Below are 16,295 nucleotides of genomic sequence, written 5' to 3' on the forward strand. Positions count from 1 at the left end.
AAATCGAAAAAGAGTCGGAGAGAGCACGTGCGTTTGGAAATTGAGCGCACGACCACGCTACATCGCCGGCCACGAGGGCACATCGACTCTACTGCATCAGTGTTAATCATTGGAGGGACTTTATAGGCTTGCTCGAGAAGCGGGCCCCCACCTGCCGAGCGCCACCCTCCCATTGGCTGACGCGCTCCACTCGAACCTCGGGCCCTCTGACGTCATTGGAGAGCACGCAGGAACTTATAACTGTTCGTCGCAAATTTTTTATCCATCTATTTCCTCCTGGGTTTTCCACGACTTTGTGAATCCCTCAAAGAGGAATAAAAAAGAGTAAAAAAGTTTAAGTTATTTGATTCTTAAAATATGTTTTTTCCTTGTTCTGCAATTGCCTGTTTAGAAACAATAACAAATTCTAATAAAAGCATATCGTAGTGTTTCCCCCAAGAATTATCAGTTGACTGGAACTTACTCATCAATTTGCGGTTTAGAAGTGGACAGATAAAAGCATTATTTTTTTAATTCAAATATAAAATTAATATTATTATAAAATTTTTGTAGATCTTTGTATCAAATATCTAAAATAATATAAAAGAAAAGGAAGCTCAATTATTTTGATAATTGATGAAAATTGATATTTGGAATGATTTTTTCCCGAATCAAAAACATTTGAACAAAAAAGTCAAATTTCAGCAAAATGGTTAAATAATCAACAAGAACAGATTATTTTTTAACCAACCCGTTGAATTTTTAACCCAAACAGATTAAATTACTACCAAGTAGATTAATTCTCTACACAAAAAAAAAATAATTTTTCATAAAATACATGAATTTCCAAAGAAATATTTTAATTTTCAAATAATAATGATGAATTTTCCATAAAAAATGAAATTGTTAAACTTTCAGTAAAAAAATTATTTTTCAGCCTAGCATTTGAATTTTCAGAAAAAAAATTAATTTAAAAAAAATAATATGTAATAGTTGATAATTTAACCATAAAAGTTTTGAAAATTGGATTAAATACAGTTTAATTCCTACTAAAAATTAGAATTTTCAACAAAATAGTTGACACCTTACCAAAAACAGATTAGTTTTCAACCAAAAAGTTGCGATTTTAACCAAAAAACATGAAATTTTTACCAAGACGTTCAATTTTCTCCCCAAAAAGATGAATTCTCAACAAAAAATGTAATACATAATATTTTAACAAAATATATAATACTTTTAACTAGAAAACAGTTTTATTTCATTAAAAAATGCATTTTATATGAAAATTATGAGCTTTCTAGGAAAATCATTAATATTCAACTAAGAAAATTAATTTTTAACAATGTAGGTCCACTTTCAACCACGTACTTGAATGTTCAACCAAGAAAAAATGTTCATTCACTAAAATAAACAAATTTCAGCGATCGTTAAATGTACAAGACAGAAAGAGGAGTTTTTTGTAAAGTAGTTAAATTTTGAATTCAGAAATCTGAATATTCATCCAAAAATCTTATAATATTAACTAAAAATTTGAATTAAAAAAAATTATACTTATTTTCAACCATATATTTAAAAAATTAATGCTGTGCTTCGGATAATGGTGAAAGGAGCTGGGTTGGGGGGGGGGGGGGGGGTTGCTCACTTAGGCGTTGCAAAAAAATAGCGTTGCGTTAAGGCGCTGTACCCCAATATCCTACCTGTGTAATTGCGTCATCACGTTCCGACAGTTCACTCGAAGTGGGAAGCACACACATAGCGAACAAGCACGATGGCAAGCTCGTATCGACCAACAGTGGGGCTTTGATGCATGAAGCCAACTGAAGCCGATGGGACTGATTTACTGATCGGATTATTTCGTGCGATTGAATGAGCCTGCCTCCGACATTGACAACAGCGCCGTCTGATTCGCGAATTTATATCGCGAAGTAGTTTCTCAAATTTATTAGTGGTTCATGAAAAATCAGTGAATATCAATTAATTTCAATCAAAAATCATCAGATTTAATTTAAATTCAAACTTCTACCAAATTGGCGGTGCGGTCTCTATCTATCTGCCTTAATATTTATAAAATTAAGTGACTTTCTGTTAAATAACTTCTTCTTGTATCTAGTTTTAAAACTTTGAATTGTTTAATTAAACAAGCAACAAAATATGTTGTTTTTTAAAGAGAAAATTAGTGCGATACGCATTTTTCCAAGTAGAAACAAATGCTTTAAATAAAAAGAAATCAACAAAATAGTTAACTTTTCAGCCAAAGAGTCGGATTTTGAACTTAAGAGATGGATTTGCAATAAAAAATCTGCTGGCGCACGATTGTTGGTTCTCGCGCTCCGTCTTCGCATTTCTCAAACATTCGTGCACAGACCTTTTAAAATTAAAGATCAACGAATCGGCAACTGTAATTTTGCGATTATGAACGTTCCTTTGTTAAAGCTCTTTTGGCTTTAGCAAACACATTCTCATCACGTAACTCGTACTTTACACTCGATTTTGCAGAAAATGTCAAAATACATTTTGTATGTACCTCTGAATGGGATTGCGTATTTAGATATTGCAAAATGAAGTAAAAATTGTTTTTATCATGATTATTTTAATATTTGTTTCTTATTTTGCATTCAATTTTATTCATAGCTGCGCTGAAATATGTTTCATTTCAATAAATTGATATCATTACAGTTCATAATATGCATGGAAATTGAAGCATTATTATTCTTATTGCATTGTTTTTATAATTTTTTTATTTTAAATCCTTTTGTTTACAATTAAAATAAAGAATACGATTCCTATCAAAAAAATATTCGTAAAAAATGTTTACACCAAACTCTCGGTTTCAGTCATCCCGTTTTCTGCCTTCCTAGAAGGCTGCACACCTGACCGAAAGCGAGAGTTTGGTGTAAACTTATTCTCGTAGCTTGCGTCGTTGTACACAAATATAATTTCGTTATTTTCAATGTTGTTTTTCAAAAATAAAAAAAAATCACTTATCCTACAAAAAATAATTCCTGAAAAAATTGTTATTCTTTTTTAGTTGCACAATTGTCGTTGATCTATCTCTTTTCGTATCTTGCTTTATTTGGCCACAAAATGTAGTTATTGCTTTTTTATTAGTTTTTTTGTGCAAAAAATTTGAATTTTTTGTGAGAAAAATGTTTAAAGTTGTTTAGAAAATCTGGTAGGGCCTTGAAAAAGTAACGTTCTTCTTTTCTTGACTTTTTCCCATATCACGCTTTCGACGCTTCAAATGTTCATTTTCGTTTGGTGTTTTGGATTTTGAAAATGCTATAACTTTGGTAATTTTTATTTTATCAAAAAAAGTAATTGGGATAAACTGTTCATATTTTGGTCTTTTATAAATATCTGTCAAAGAATTTTTAAATATAGAAAAAAATGTGGTCTCAGAAATTTTTAAAATGCTCTAACTTTTTAAAATGTCAAAAAAAGCTGGCTAACGAACTCGACCATTATTTTCATATTCATATTAAGTGTGCCAAAGAACAATCCAATCGAATAAGTAGATCAAATGTTACCGTGTTTAAAGACTACAACAACGAATGAGATGAGTTTTTAATAAAAAAATATAATAGTTAAATTTTCAATTTAAAACAACTAACTTGCAAAAAAACGAATTTCCAACCAAATTGTTAAATTATTCAATAAAGAAATTAAATTTCAGCGGAAAGATGAATTTTCAACCAAAAAGCTTAATTTCCTACCCAAAACGTCGAATCTTCAAGAAAAAAGTTCAATTTTTTATCAAATAAATAAATTTTCAATAAAATACTTAAACTTTGAAACCAAGTAGTAGAATTTTGCAATAAATGGTCGAATTTTCAAACAAAAAGCGAGGACTTTTTAAACCAAAATAAAATGGTTAAATTTTTAGTTTGAAAATAAGGAATTTTTAACAATAAAAAACTAATTTCCCGCATTATTGTTAACTTTTTAAGCAAAGAAATAAATTTTCAGCCAGAGATGAATTTTCAACCAAAAAGATTAATTTTGTATCAAAAGAGACGATTTTTCAACGGAAATGACGAATTTTCATCCAAAAAGACGTATCTTCAACAAAAAAGTAAAATTTTTAATAGAATAATTAAGTTTATAATAAATTAAAAATATATGACGTTTTAACCGAAAAATAGAATAGTAGAATTTTTAGTTTAAGGAAAAATTTCAAACAATAAGTTATATTTAACCAAATTTTTGAATTTTTAAACAAGAAAATAAATTAATTTAACTTAACTGAAAAGTCGAGTTTTCAAACAAAATTGCCGAATTTTCTACCAAAAAGAAAATACATTAACTAAAAATAGAATAGTTTAATTTTCAGTTGAAAACAAACCGAATTTTTATCAACAACAATAGTATTTTTAACAAAATAGTTAAATTTTTAAGAAAGAAATCAATTTTCAGCCTTTTTATTGAGTTTCTAGTAAAAAAGAAGAAATTTCTATCCAAAAAGACGAATCTTCAAGGAAGCTGTTAAATTTTTGATCAAATAATAAATTTTTCAACAAAATAATTTAATTTTCAAAAAACAAAAATAGTTATAGAATAGCGATAGAGTGAAAGAATAATTAGGATTTCAGTTGGAAAAACATGAATTTTCACCAACAAAAATAGCCTCCAACAAAATGGTTAAATTTTAAAGATAGAAATTAATTTTTCGCCTGTTATTATTTAATTATTATTAATTTTCTGCCGAAATAGGAATTTTTAACACAGCAGTTGAATTTTTTATCAAATAATAAAATTTTTAACGAAATCGCTGAATTTTTAACCAAATAGTCCAATTTTCAACCAATTGATGGAATTTTCAAACAACAAAGATTAAACCTAATACAAAAATAGTTGCTTTTTCAACCATGTAGTCGAATTTTCAATCCAAAAAGACAATTTTCGTAGAAGAATGTTGAATTTTTAACAAAATAGTTGCATAATCGAAAATTTTAGTTTGAATAGTACTGAAAAATTTCCTGATTTTCAAAACTAAAAACTTAAAACGAAAATAAGTAACTTAATCTACATTGTTAAATAACTCTTTTCATCATACATGTATACGTATTTACAAACATAATGTCAGTGATCGCGATAATTACTTTACAGAATTAAAATGCAAGTAACCTTTTCGTTTTTCCTTTTTTTCTTTTTTCCTGTTTAATTTTTTTTTTAATGCAAATTGAGCCGTTGATGTTGACAGATTATCATACATCAGACATCAAGAATTTGATTTTCCTGATAATTGTTCTTATGAATATGCAAGACAATGGATGAATATGTAATTGTAAGGCAATGTAAAATGATCTTGTATATTAGAATTGTAAGAAAAATGATGATTGTGTAATCATAATTTACAGTAACAAGTGATCGATTCTATCACTTGTTGTTCTAAATTTCAGTTTTTGTTATTCATCTAGTCTGAACGGGCCAAAGTGATTGATTTGAAAAATCTCGTGTCAAAATGATTCATTGATAAAGGTAGACTGTTCTTGTTTTTGAATAACAAGGCCTCGAACTCACTTTAAAGATGAAACGTAGTGACTATTAAATTTTTCATTAAGAATTCGTCTTTTTTATTTAAAAAATTTATTATTTACTTCAAAATTAAATAACTTTTTGTTAAATATACATATTTGGATGTTGAAAATTCATCTATTTTTAAAATAAATTTTTCTGTTCTCAAAATTCATTAGTTTAAATAGAAATTTCATCATTTTTGTTGCTAAAAATTAGATTGATAATTCAATTCTTTGGTTGAAAGTTGAACTCAAAAATTCAACTATTTTGTTGCAAATTTTACAATTTGATTAAAAATTATTCTTTTCATTTAAAAATTTAAATATTTATTTAAAACTTATTTGAAAGGAAAAAAATATAAACTAAAATTTATTGAAATAAAATTTAAAATAATATCACCTAGATTCTCAAAAATATTTAGTTGAAAATGTAAGTAATTTATTGAATATTCGCAATTTTTTGTAGAATATTCAACTCTTTTTTTATTGTTGTGAATTTATGCATTTTTTTAAATTCAACTATTCAGTTGAAAATTCAAATATTTTTTTGAAAAATCCTCTTTTCAATCTAAAATTAATCTTCTCGGTTTAAAATTTAAGTATTTGGTCGAAAATATGTTTTTTTCTTAAGTGCTTTGTTAACAATTCGTCTTATATTGTAGAAAATTAATTCTTTCCAAAATGTAACTGTTCGCTAAAAATTAATCTATTTTGGTTGAGGATTCAAGTTTTTTTTTAATTCATCTTTTTTGTTGAAATCAAGCTATTTATATGTTAAATTAATTTTATTTTTGTTGAAATATCAAATATTAAATTTTCAATTCAAAATTCGAATTTTTTTCCGTTAACAATTTTTTCAAACTGGGAATTAAACTATTTTGTAGAAAATTCCACTGGTTGTTTTTAAATGAACTTTTTTGTTAAAAATTTAATTTTTAAAACTGAAAATTTAACTGTTTTATAGAACATTCGCCTTTTTGGCTTGAAAGTATGACAATTTAATGAAAAAATAAACTATTTTGTTTAAAATTCCTTTATTATCTTAAAAAATCTTTTTGATAGGATATTAATCCTCTTGGTGTATAATTTAATTATTTGGTAGAATATATATGTATTTAGATTATAATTCGTATTTTTTGTTAAAAATGAATTTTGCGGTTAGGAAAGTGACTATAAAATTAAAAATGCAACTGTATAGTTGAAAATTTGTTTTCTTTTAATTAGGTGGAACTTTAACTATTTTGTTGAAAATGTCTTTCTTGGTAGATAAATAAAATTAGGAGTTGAAATGTCATCTTCTGGTTAAGAAAATTAATATCGTGGGTAGAAAATTTAACTACAATGAAACTCTTCTATAGCGCCGATTTTGGGGCTGACGGTGGGTGGGAACTAACTCATTATAGCGCGCTCCGCTTTTTTTCACGCCTGAGTGTGCGCCAGAGAGACAAACGTAGAACCTGCGTACCTCGCGAAGCTTCTGTTACACCTATACGCGGTGCGGCGTCAATTCTCGGAAGGGCTATAGAAGGGAAGGCTATTGAGGGGTTACACTGTAATTTTTTTTTCGTTTTTTAGTAATTTATTTTTCTGACTCTAAATTTAACCATTCTGTTTTTAGTTAAAAGTTCATTTCTTTAGCTTAAACTTGAACTAATCGGTTGAAAATTCCTTTAAAAATGTGTATATTTGTTTGAAAATTCATGTATATTTTTTAACCGTCTTTTTTCATAAAAAACTAATCCTTTTGGTTTGAAAATTAATTGTTTGATAGGAAATATGTGTGTTTTGATAAAAATTCGTTTCATTTGAAAAAAATGTGTGTAAAAATGCAACTGTATAGTTAAAAGTTAATCTGTTTTAATTGAGGATTCAAGTATTTTGTTGAAAATTCGTCTTTTTTAGATATATTAAACTATTTTTTATTAAAAATAAAAAAACTTTTTAGTTTTTTTTTATTCTTTAAAAAACATTAGAAATAAAAAAATAAAAGTTTGGATAAACGGCGCAAGCTATGAAAAAAGTGAATAGTAAAAAATAAGATTAAAAATTAATGAAGTGAATTTTTGGAAAACGAAACAAGAGACGAAAAAAATTAAACGACAAAAGTTGTTTAATCAAAAAAATCTACAAATTTGTTATAAATTCTTGTTATAAAATTATATTTAAAATTAAAAAATTAACTTTTTGGAAATAGGACATCCGCAATATTTAATAAGCAGACACAGGCCGAAGTACAGAAAAAAATATTATATAAATTTGTTATAATAGAGTTGAACCCAATGTAGAAAAGTCAGAATTTCCGACAAAATCGAGTGCGAAGTACGAGACACGTTATCGGAATGTGTTGGTTAAAATGGAAGGAGCTTTAACAAAAGAGAATTCACAATCACCAAATTACAGTTCATACTTTGACCTTTAATTTTAAAACACCTGTGCACGAATGTCGGGTAAATAAAAAGGCTGAGCGCGCAACGCGAGGTAAATACATTATCGAGCGCAAAGCGCGAGAACCAACAGTCGCGCGTGAGGACAATGTTCCCGCGTAGCGGGCAGAATTTTTTTTTTATGAGTAAGCTATAAGTTTCTAGTGTGTAGTAAATAAAAATTCCAGGTATAGAATGTACAATCAAAAGCTTTGCCATAAGGGAAAAGAGGAATCTAGACTCCGTTGAAATCTTGATAATTATTCTGAGCACGTACGATGCGAAGTTCAAGGCGATTCCCCAGCGCAATGCTGCACCAGTTAAACTACATATTTTTCTCATTTTATTATTCAGATTTGCAACAATGAAACAACTTCAAAAATAAAAAAAAAAGATTAATTGCATGATTTTACGATTAGTCCAATCTTAATTTAAACCATAAAAGATACATTTTTAATCCAAAAGAATGAATTTTCAACAAAACAGTTGAATTTTTAAAAAATAATTAAATTTTCCACAAAATATTTGAATTTGTAACCAGTTTGCTCAATTTTCAACCTACAACGATAAATTTTTAACCGCTTGGTCGATTTTTCAAAAACACAAAAAAATAAACTTCAGCCAAAAAAGTTGATTTTACATCCAGAAAGATGATTTTTCAACCGAATAGTTGAATTTTAGACAAAACCCAAATTCAATTTTTTTAAAACTGTATTGAAACTAAATAGTTGAGTTTCAAAGTAAAAAAAGACTAATTTTCAAAAATAGTCACACTTTTAACCAAATAAATGAATATTCATCTACAAAGATGAATTTTCAACAAAATATGGTATTTTCAAACCAAAAATATTAAACTTCTACCAAAAAAGTTCAATTTTCAACTAGATATTTGAATTTACAACAGAAATATAAATTTACAACGAGAAATGTAATAGTTGTTAATTAAAAAAAAAAATCAACAAAACAGTTATATTTTTAAACCAAAAAGGTTATATATATATTTTATAGTTATATTGTTAAGCTTTTAGTTGAATTCTCAACAATAAAAAAACGTCATGATAATAGTTTCAAACCAAAAAGACGAAATTCTAACGAAAGAATTGAATTTTCATCCACGAAAGATTTTCAGTCACAAGAGAAAAAAAATTCAACAAAATTGTTTAATTTTCAAACCAAGAAGATGAGTTCTTTTTATAAAATGGAATTTTCAACCCAGAAATGGGAATTTGTAAACAAAATGTAAATTTTGATTCAAGTAGTTGATATTTCTACGAAATGAAGAGAATTTAAAAAATGAGATCGAATTTTTAACAAAAGAATTCAATTCTTAACAAAGCAGTTGAAGTTTCAGCCAAATATATTTCAACAAAATTAATAAAAATTTCAATTTGAAAAGACAAATTTTTAACAAAAAGTTACATTTTAAACAAATAGTTAAATTTTAAATTAGAAACGAATAATTTTCAACCAAAATAAAATAGTCGAAACATACTGATTGGTATTTTTCAGTTGAAATTTAAACTATTAAATTTTGTATTTAAATATTTATCTTTTTTGTGTAAAATTAAACTATTTAGTTAAAAATTGAACCATATCGTTAAAAATAATTTTATTGCTTGAATATTTAATTATTTTGTAAGTATTTTCTTGTAAATTTATCCGTGTTATAGATTTATTTTATTAGTTGAAAATATATCTATTGTTGAAATTTTAAATATTTAGTTCAATTTTTTTTTGAGAATTCAATTTTTTAACTGAAACTTTAACTATTCTATTTATGGTTGAATATTTAACATTTTTGGTTGATAGTTCAAACATTTTTCTTTGAGTATTCATGTTTTATGGTTGAATGTTCAAATACTTGGTTGAACTATTTGGTTTAAAAATGTAATTAACTAAAAATATAGATAATAAATTTTTGGCTTAAAATTAACCATTTTCAATTGAAAATACAACTATTAAAACTTTAATTAAAAATTTATCTTTTTTTCGTTGAAAATTCAAATACTTCGCTGAAAATTGAACCTTATTGTTAAAAAATCATTTTATTTTTGAAATCTTGAACAATTTTGTTGAGAATTAATTCCCTTTTATTTAAAAATTCATTTTTATCACTCAATTATTAATTATTCCATTATCTGTTCAAAATTGATAGTTTTTTTATTGAAAATTAAACTACTTGGTTGAAAGTTGTCAACTGCAAATTTAATATTTTAAATTATTTCTTCTTCTTTTTGGTTGAATTCGACTTTTTAAAAATAAAAGTTGAAGTATTTTCTCCGATAAAATAATAACTATGATATTTTTCATTAAGAATTACTCTTTTTTATTGAAAACTCAACTACTTGTTGCAAAGTTTTTTACGAAAGCTATCTGAACAAATTCTCTGGTAATAACACTTTTTAAAATTTGAATTTTTTAAATCCTTTAATTAAAAGTTTATAATTTGCTTTACTTTTATGATTAAAGTCTTTAAAATTTGTTGACTGGAATTTCAAACCTATTATCTCCACTTAATTTGCACCTTCAGCGCCTGTAATTAAGGCGCTAAAACTAATGAGCATCCAAGAGTCTGGTCTGAAATATTCGTGGTTTGCTAAACTTCCATTATCCAACAGAGTCCCTTTTTCCCTTTTTTTTGATTGTTTTAATTTCTTTTTTTCTCAAACCTGTAACGGTTTAGCGAAAATGTTTTGTCGAGCTTCAATCGTCTCTGTGATTACTCATCCTTCAGAAACCTGTTTTGACTTTATATTCCCGCCCAATGCACGAACTGCACTTCTGTTTATATTCGAAATCTGTTCAAATAATTGAAAGGGAAGGCGGATATAAAATTTAAACATTATATATTTCAAGGGTTTTTTTATTAAAAAATTTTTTTTTGCCTCGTGAGTAGAAATTTCCCAAGTGAGCCCACGATTTTTGACGTTGAAAAGAAAATTATAAATAAATATTGAAAAATAATCTACTCATTAATAGTGAGTCATGTTATACATTTTTTTAATAAAAATGCATTTGTTTATTTATAATGTGCGATTGAACAATTCTGCATGGCTTGATTAACAAGTTATTCTTCCCTAAACTATTCATGAAAAATTGATGAAATTTTTAAAGAATGATGAAAAATAAATGCAATTATCAATAACATTCTCAACATCAAGCTATTTGTTATTGTTGCTTATTTATCTCATTTATTAATAAACAAATACCGATGGAAGTTTTGATTAATAGACAAATGCCCACAGGTTTTTTTTAACCGATTTTAAAGCATTTTTTTTAATGCACAGAATTACATTTCGTAAAGAAACCTTTTTTGCAATTTTTAATTTTTGTCACATAGCAACAATATATCAACAAATAAAGCGAAAAAATTGGTAATTTCAGATTTATGAATTTTTATCTCAAGAAAAAATTCAGAAAGAAACCCACTAGTTACCGAAATGATTGGATCTGCACATATTGAACAGAAATAATTCTAATATTATAGAACCTAATAATTATAAACAATTTTTATAAACAAATTATAATTCTTTTGTTTCTCATAGAAAATTTTTTTTCAGGCTAGTTTCCAAGATTTTTCATACGAGTCATAATTTTAAAGTCATATAACTTCAATCTTTATAAAGCATAAATAATATATATTGTAAATAAAAGTACATGTAAACAAATGTCCCAAATTGCGTTTCCGCGCAGAATTTTCTTTAAATTATGACTAAAATTATATTTCTTGCGATGATTGACCAACGAAATTGTTTAAAAAATAATTTATTTGTCTATTTATATAAGATAACACTGAATTAAAAACTTGATATGACGCACTTAAATAACAATTTGCGTAATTTTTAATAACAGTTTCTATTAGAGAAAATTACAATTGTCATTTAATCGGATAAAAAAGGCTATTTGTAGATACGAGACTGGTGTACAATTTATTAATATTGGTGATAATTATTGAATAAATAAGCATGTCAGAAATTACAATTCTTATAATATTTAATTGTAACTTCTCTATATATTTGATGAAAAAAGTACTCTTGCAGAAAACATTTGATTCTTTATTACATTTTAGGAGAAGCATACAGAAAATGTTAACTGATAATACTTTTTTGTTATAAATTATGATTCTTATGAAAAATCTTATCAACTAACATAAAATAAACAATTTCTTCTGAGAGAAAAAGAAACAAGTGAGAATTTTTTGATGGAAATGGTTTTTAATGATTAAGTTTAATATCATTAAAATTATTTCCTTTCTATAAGACGCTCAACCAACGAAGGAATAGTAAAGTTCTTCGTTCAAAACTCAATTTTCAACACCAACAAGAAAACGAATTTTCACAAAAACAGTTAAATCTGCAACGAACAAAATAAATTTTTAACAAAGTAGTTTAAATTTTAAGCAAATTATGGATTTTTCTACCAAAAAGAATGTTTTTTTAACAAAATAGTTTAATGTTCAAATAAATTATGTGTAGACTTTCCAATTAAAAAGTATTAAATTTAAGCCAAAAATAGCCTGGGAAATAGTTGGGAAAGACTGTGAAGTCTGTAAATTGTTGAAGGAAAAAAATCTAAAAATTAATATTAAGTGATCCCAAGAAAAGGAGATGTAGTAAGATGGTATCATATCTAACGATTCCTTCCGATAAATTTATTTTATGATTCCTCTTCTTTCTTGTTTATTTAGCATCTAATTTTTTCTGATAAAATCTATAACTGCTCTTTTGCTTCTTTGTAATTCAAACAAAATTAGCATTCGAAATATTCATACATTAAAATTCACTTACAAGTTAATTGACCAGATAAGGAAAGATACATTGTCTATAAATAATCTGCAAATAAACTTATTTTTTTCAAAGAAGAATTTAAGGAAAAAGAGGAAGTTAATAACAATTGTATTTTCAACTGAAACATCCACATTAAGTAAAAAATAATAAAATAATAATATATTTTTTAAATACTTTAAAAAATAAAAATAATTGTTTTTTGTCTTACAAGTATTGCGTCTAAATAAAGACTTCAATATCTTGTTGAAATTTGAAGTACTTTGTTAAATTTTTTTATTTGTTAAAAAATACTTCTTATTTGCAAATTCAAATATTCCATTTTTGGTTAAAAATTTATCTTTTCGATTGAAGATTCAGATACTTGGTTGAAAAATGAACAAGTTGTCAAACATTAATTTTGCTGTTCGAAAATTTAATTATGTCGTTGAAAATTCTTTTTTTGTATTTGAAAATTAATTTTCCTAACTGAAAATTTAAATATCCATTTTTGGTTAAAAATTGATAGTTTTGATTTAAAAATTCAATCTTTACATTTTTGGTAGAAAATTTATCTTTTTGGATAGACAATTCAACTATTTGTTTGAAATTAGAACTCCTTTGTTAAAATTTTCTTTTATTGTTTGAAGATTATAACTATTCTGTTGAAAATTGGTCTTTTTTTAAAAATTAATTTCTTAAAATGAAAATTTAACTATTCCATTTTTGGGTAGAAAATGAATGTATTTAGTTAAAAATTCCACTATGAAATTTTTCATTTGAATTAATTAATAATTTTTTATAATAGAAAATATTGTATTTTTGATCACAATTCATCTCTTTTGTTTAAAAATTCTACTATTTGGATCAAGCTTTAACTACTTTGTCTAACCTCATTTTTAATGACAATTAATTTATTAATTGAAAACCTACTTATTCGATTTTTTGTTAAAAATCCATTTTCAACCAAATTTATACATTTTCAGCTAGAAAAGATTAATTTTCAATGAAAAAAATTATTTTTAAACAAAAATGAAATAGACACATTGGTCGTCACAAAAATTAATTCTTAACTAAAATAAGCGAATTTTCAAGAAAATAATAGTTGAATTTTAAACATAGATGGTGAATCATAAAAAAAAATCATTTTTACACAATAATTATTAAAAAAAGATTGATTTCTCAGCAAGAAGATTTATGTTCTACCAAATGGAAAAAAAATTCCCACAAAATCTATTATTTTTCAACAAAATGGTTAAATTTTAAATTCAAAAGGTTGAATTATCTACAAAACGGTTGTATTTTTAATTCAAAAATATGTTTTTCAACCAAAAATAACATTTTCATAAAAATAGTTTATTTTAAAATAAATTGTTAATTTAATAGATAAATGTTGTTTATTTATAATCAAATAGTGAAATTAAAAAAAGAACTTTTAGCAACAAAAATGATTTTAAACCGAAAAGTTTAATTATCTATTAAATTATTGAATACTCAGTCAAACCAGATTGATTTAGACGCAAACATTTCCATTATTGACCAAAAAGAATTAATTTTTATATTCTAAGATTAATTTTCGACAAATAAAGACGAATTTTAAACAAAATACATGAATTTTGAACTCGAAAAGATCCAGTTTCAATAAAAATGTCAAGTTACAACCACAAATGGAAAATTTTAAATCTTTAGTTAAAAACTTTAATTCTTTATTAAAAAAGCGAATTTCCAAGAAAATAGATTTTAAGCATAAGAGATTAATTTTAGAGTAAAATAATCAATCTACAAAAATATAAATTTACACCAAATATTTTAATCCTAAAGATTATTTTCTCAACTAAAAAGTAAATTTTCTAAAAATTGAATAGTTTAATTTTTAATGAACGAACAAATTTTTAAAAAAGCCACTATTCTATTCCCGTCTTACAAGCCCTGAAAATACAAAATTTGAGAGAAAATTTGAATGTTTTGATTAAATTAATAAAATTTGTTTCGGGAATCTAAAGGTGCGCGCTTAGTCCCAAGCCTGAAAGCGGAAATATCACTCCTTCAAGCTGTATCAATGATTTTTTTCATAAATTCATTTTGTTATTAAAAATTAACGATGCAAAAAAAGTGTGCTCGTAATCCTAGTCTCCCCTAATAGTCGAATTTTTAACTAAAATTAGTTTATGAATTACCCCTAAGGTAAAAAAGTAATTAAAAAGCACTTTGTACTATACTTCCATTCAAGTTGTTTTATTGTAGTGTCATAATTAGGGAGTGGCATTAATGACGCACGATAATGACAGATGCGAAATTAGCGCCAATTAGCGCTACTACACATGGAATGTTGTTAAATAGCACGGTTATTACTGAAGATGTAAAATCTTAATTTAGTAGGATTTTTTCTATTTTTAGGAATTAATTGCAAAGTTAAAAAAATTTATGGGTCCATTAAATAAACATTGATTGAGAGAGACAAATAAATATTATGAATTTTCTGCACCATCGTCTTTGTACATAAAAATTCCCAAATAAGTAATTTTATTCATAATAAAATGTATTTCTAAATGTTTATAAACAATATTGATAAAAGAGAAAAATTTAATCGTAAACGATCACTATTGATATCAGTAACAAAAAAATGACTGCTATCGAAAACACGATTTGTTGGGAATTTTTTTATGATTTAGGGATTATTTTATAAGATTAGTGTTAATTATTTCAAATTTCTTTTACAAATTTTGAAAGGTTTATGAGGAATACAAAATTTTATATTAATTTTAAAGAAACATATTAAATGATTACAAAATTTTAGAAAACATTCGAGTAAGTTTAAGATATATTTGAAAAATGTTTAAATATTAAAAAATAATTTGTAACCTTAAAAGATTAAAAAAGATTTTTAAAAAAAGTAGATTTCGAAGGAAATTTTGAAGCTTTTTAAGAATATTGTAAGGTTTCAAGAAATAGACATTTCTTAAAAAATTTCTAGGAAAATTTTTAACGGTTTTTATTGTAAAAAATTAATTCTAAGGGAATATTTAAGAAGATTTCAAAACATTAAAAAAGATTTCCATAAATGTCAAAAAAGTTTCTGTAAGATTTTAAGACAAATTTTTTAATTTTGTAGAATTAAAAAAAATGGTAAAAATCAAATCATTTGAAAAGGTATCGGGTGGGTCTATAATCTTTTAACACATTAAAAAAAATAATTTTAGAAGATTGAAAAAGTTTAATAACAAATTCAAAATCTCGGAGAATGTAAAAAAATAACATTTTTGAGAATTTTGAAAGGCTTTAAACGAATCGAAAATAATGTGTTAATATTCATGAGAAAATATCTCATGATTTTTTAACTTGAAAAATAAATCTTAAAATTGAAAAATATTTCAAAAAATGTAAAACGAAAAGTATATTTTTTAAGATTAAAAGAAATGTAGATATTTTCCAGAATACTAGATTTAAAAAGATAGATTTTTTTTAAATTGCAAGGAAAATTATAAATGATTTTTATTCTGAAAAATTTATTCTGAGAGAATATTTAAAAATAGTTAAAATTCCAAAGTCTTTACAAAATTGTCAAAAAAGAATTCATAAAATTTTAAGGAAAATTATTTAATTTTTCAGAATTA

General features: G+C 25.1%; 1 protein-coding gene across 1 annotated transcript in view; it reads right to left on the minus strand.

Moving 5' to 3' along the window:
* Positions 1–16,295, minus strand: part of LOC117182140 (carcinine transporter-like) — a 216,876-nt gene that overhangs the window by 68,499 nt on the left and 132,082 nt on the right. The window lies entirely within an intron of this gene.

This window comes from Belonocnema kinseyi, chromosome 10 (genome assembly GCF_010883055.1).
Source record: "Belonocnema kinseyi isolate 2016_QV_RU_SX_M_011 chromosome 10, B_treatae_v1, whole genome shotgun sequence".
Lineage (NCBI taxonomy): Eukaryota > Metazoa > Arthropoda > Insecta > Hymenoptera > Cynipidae > Belonocnema > Belonocnema kinseyi.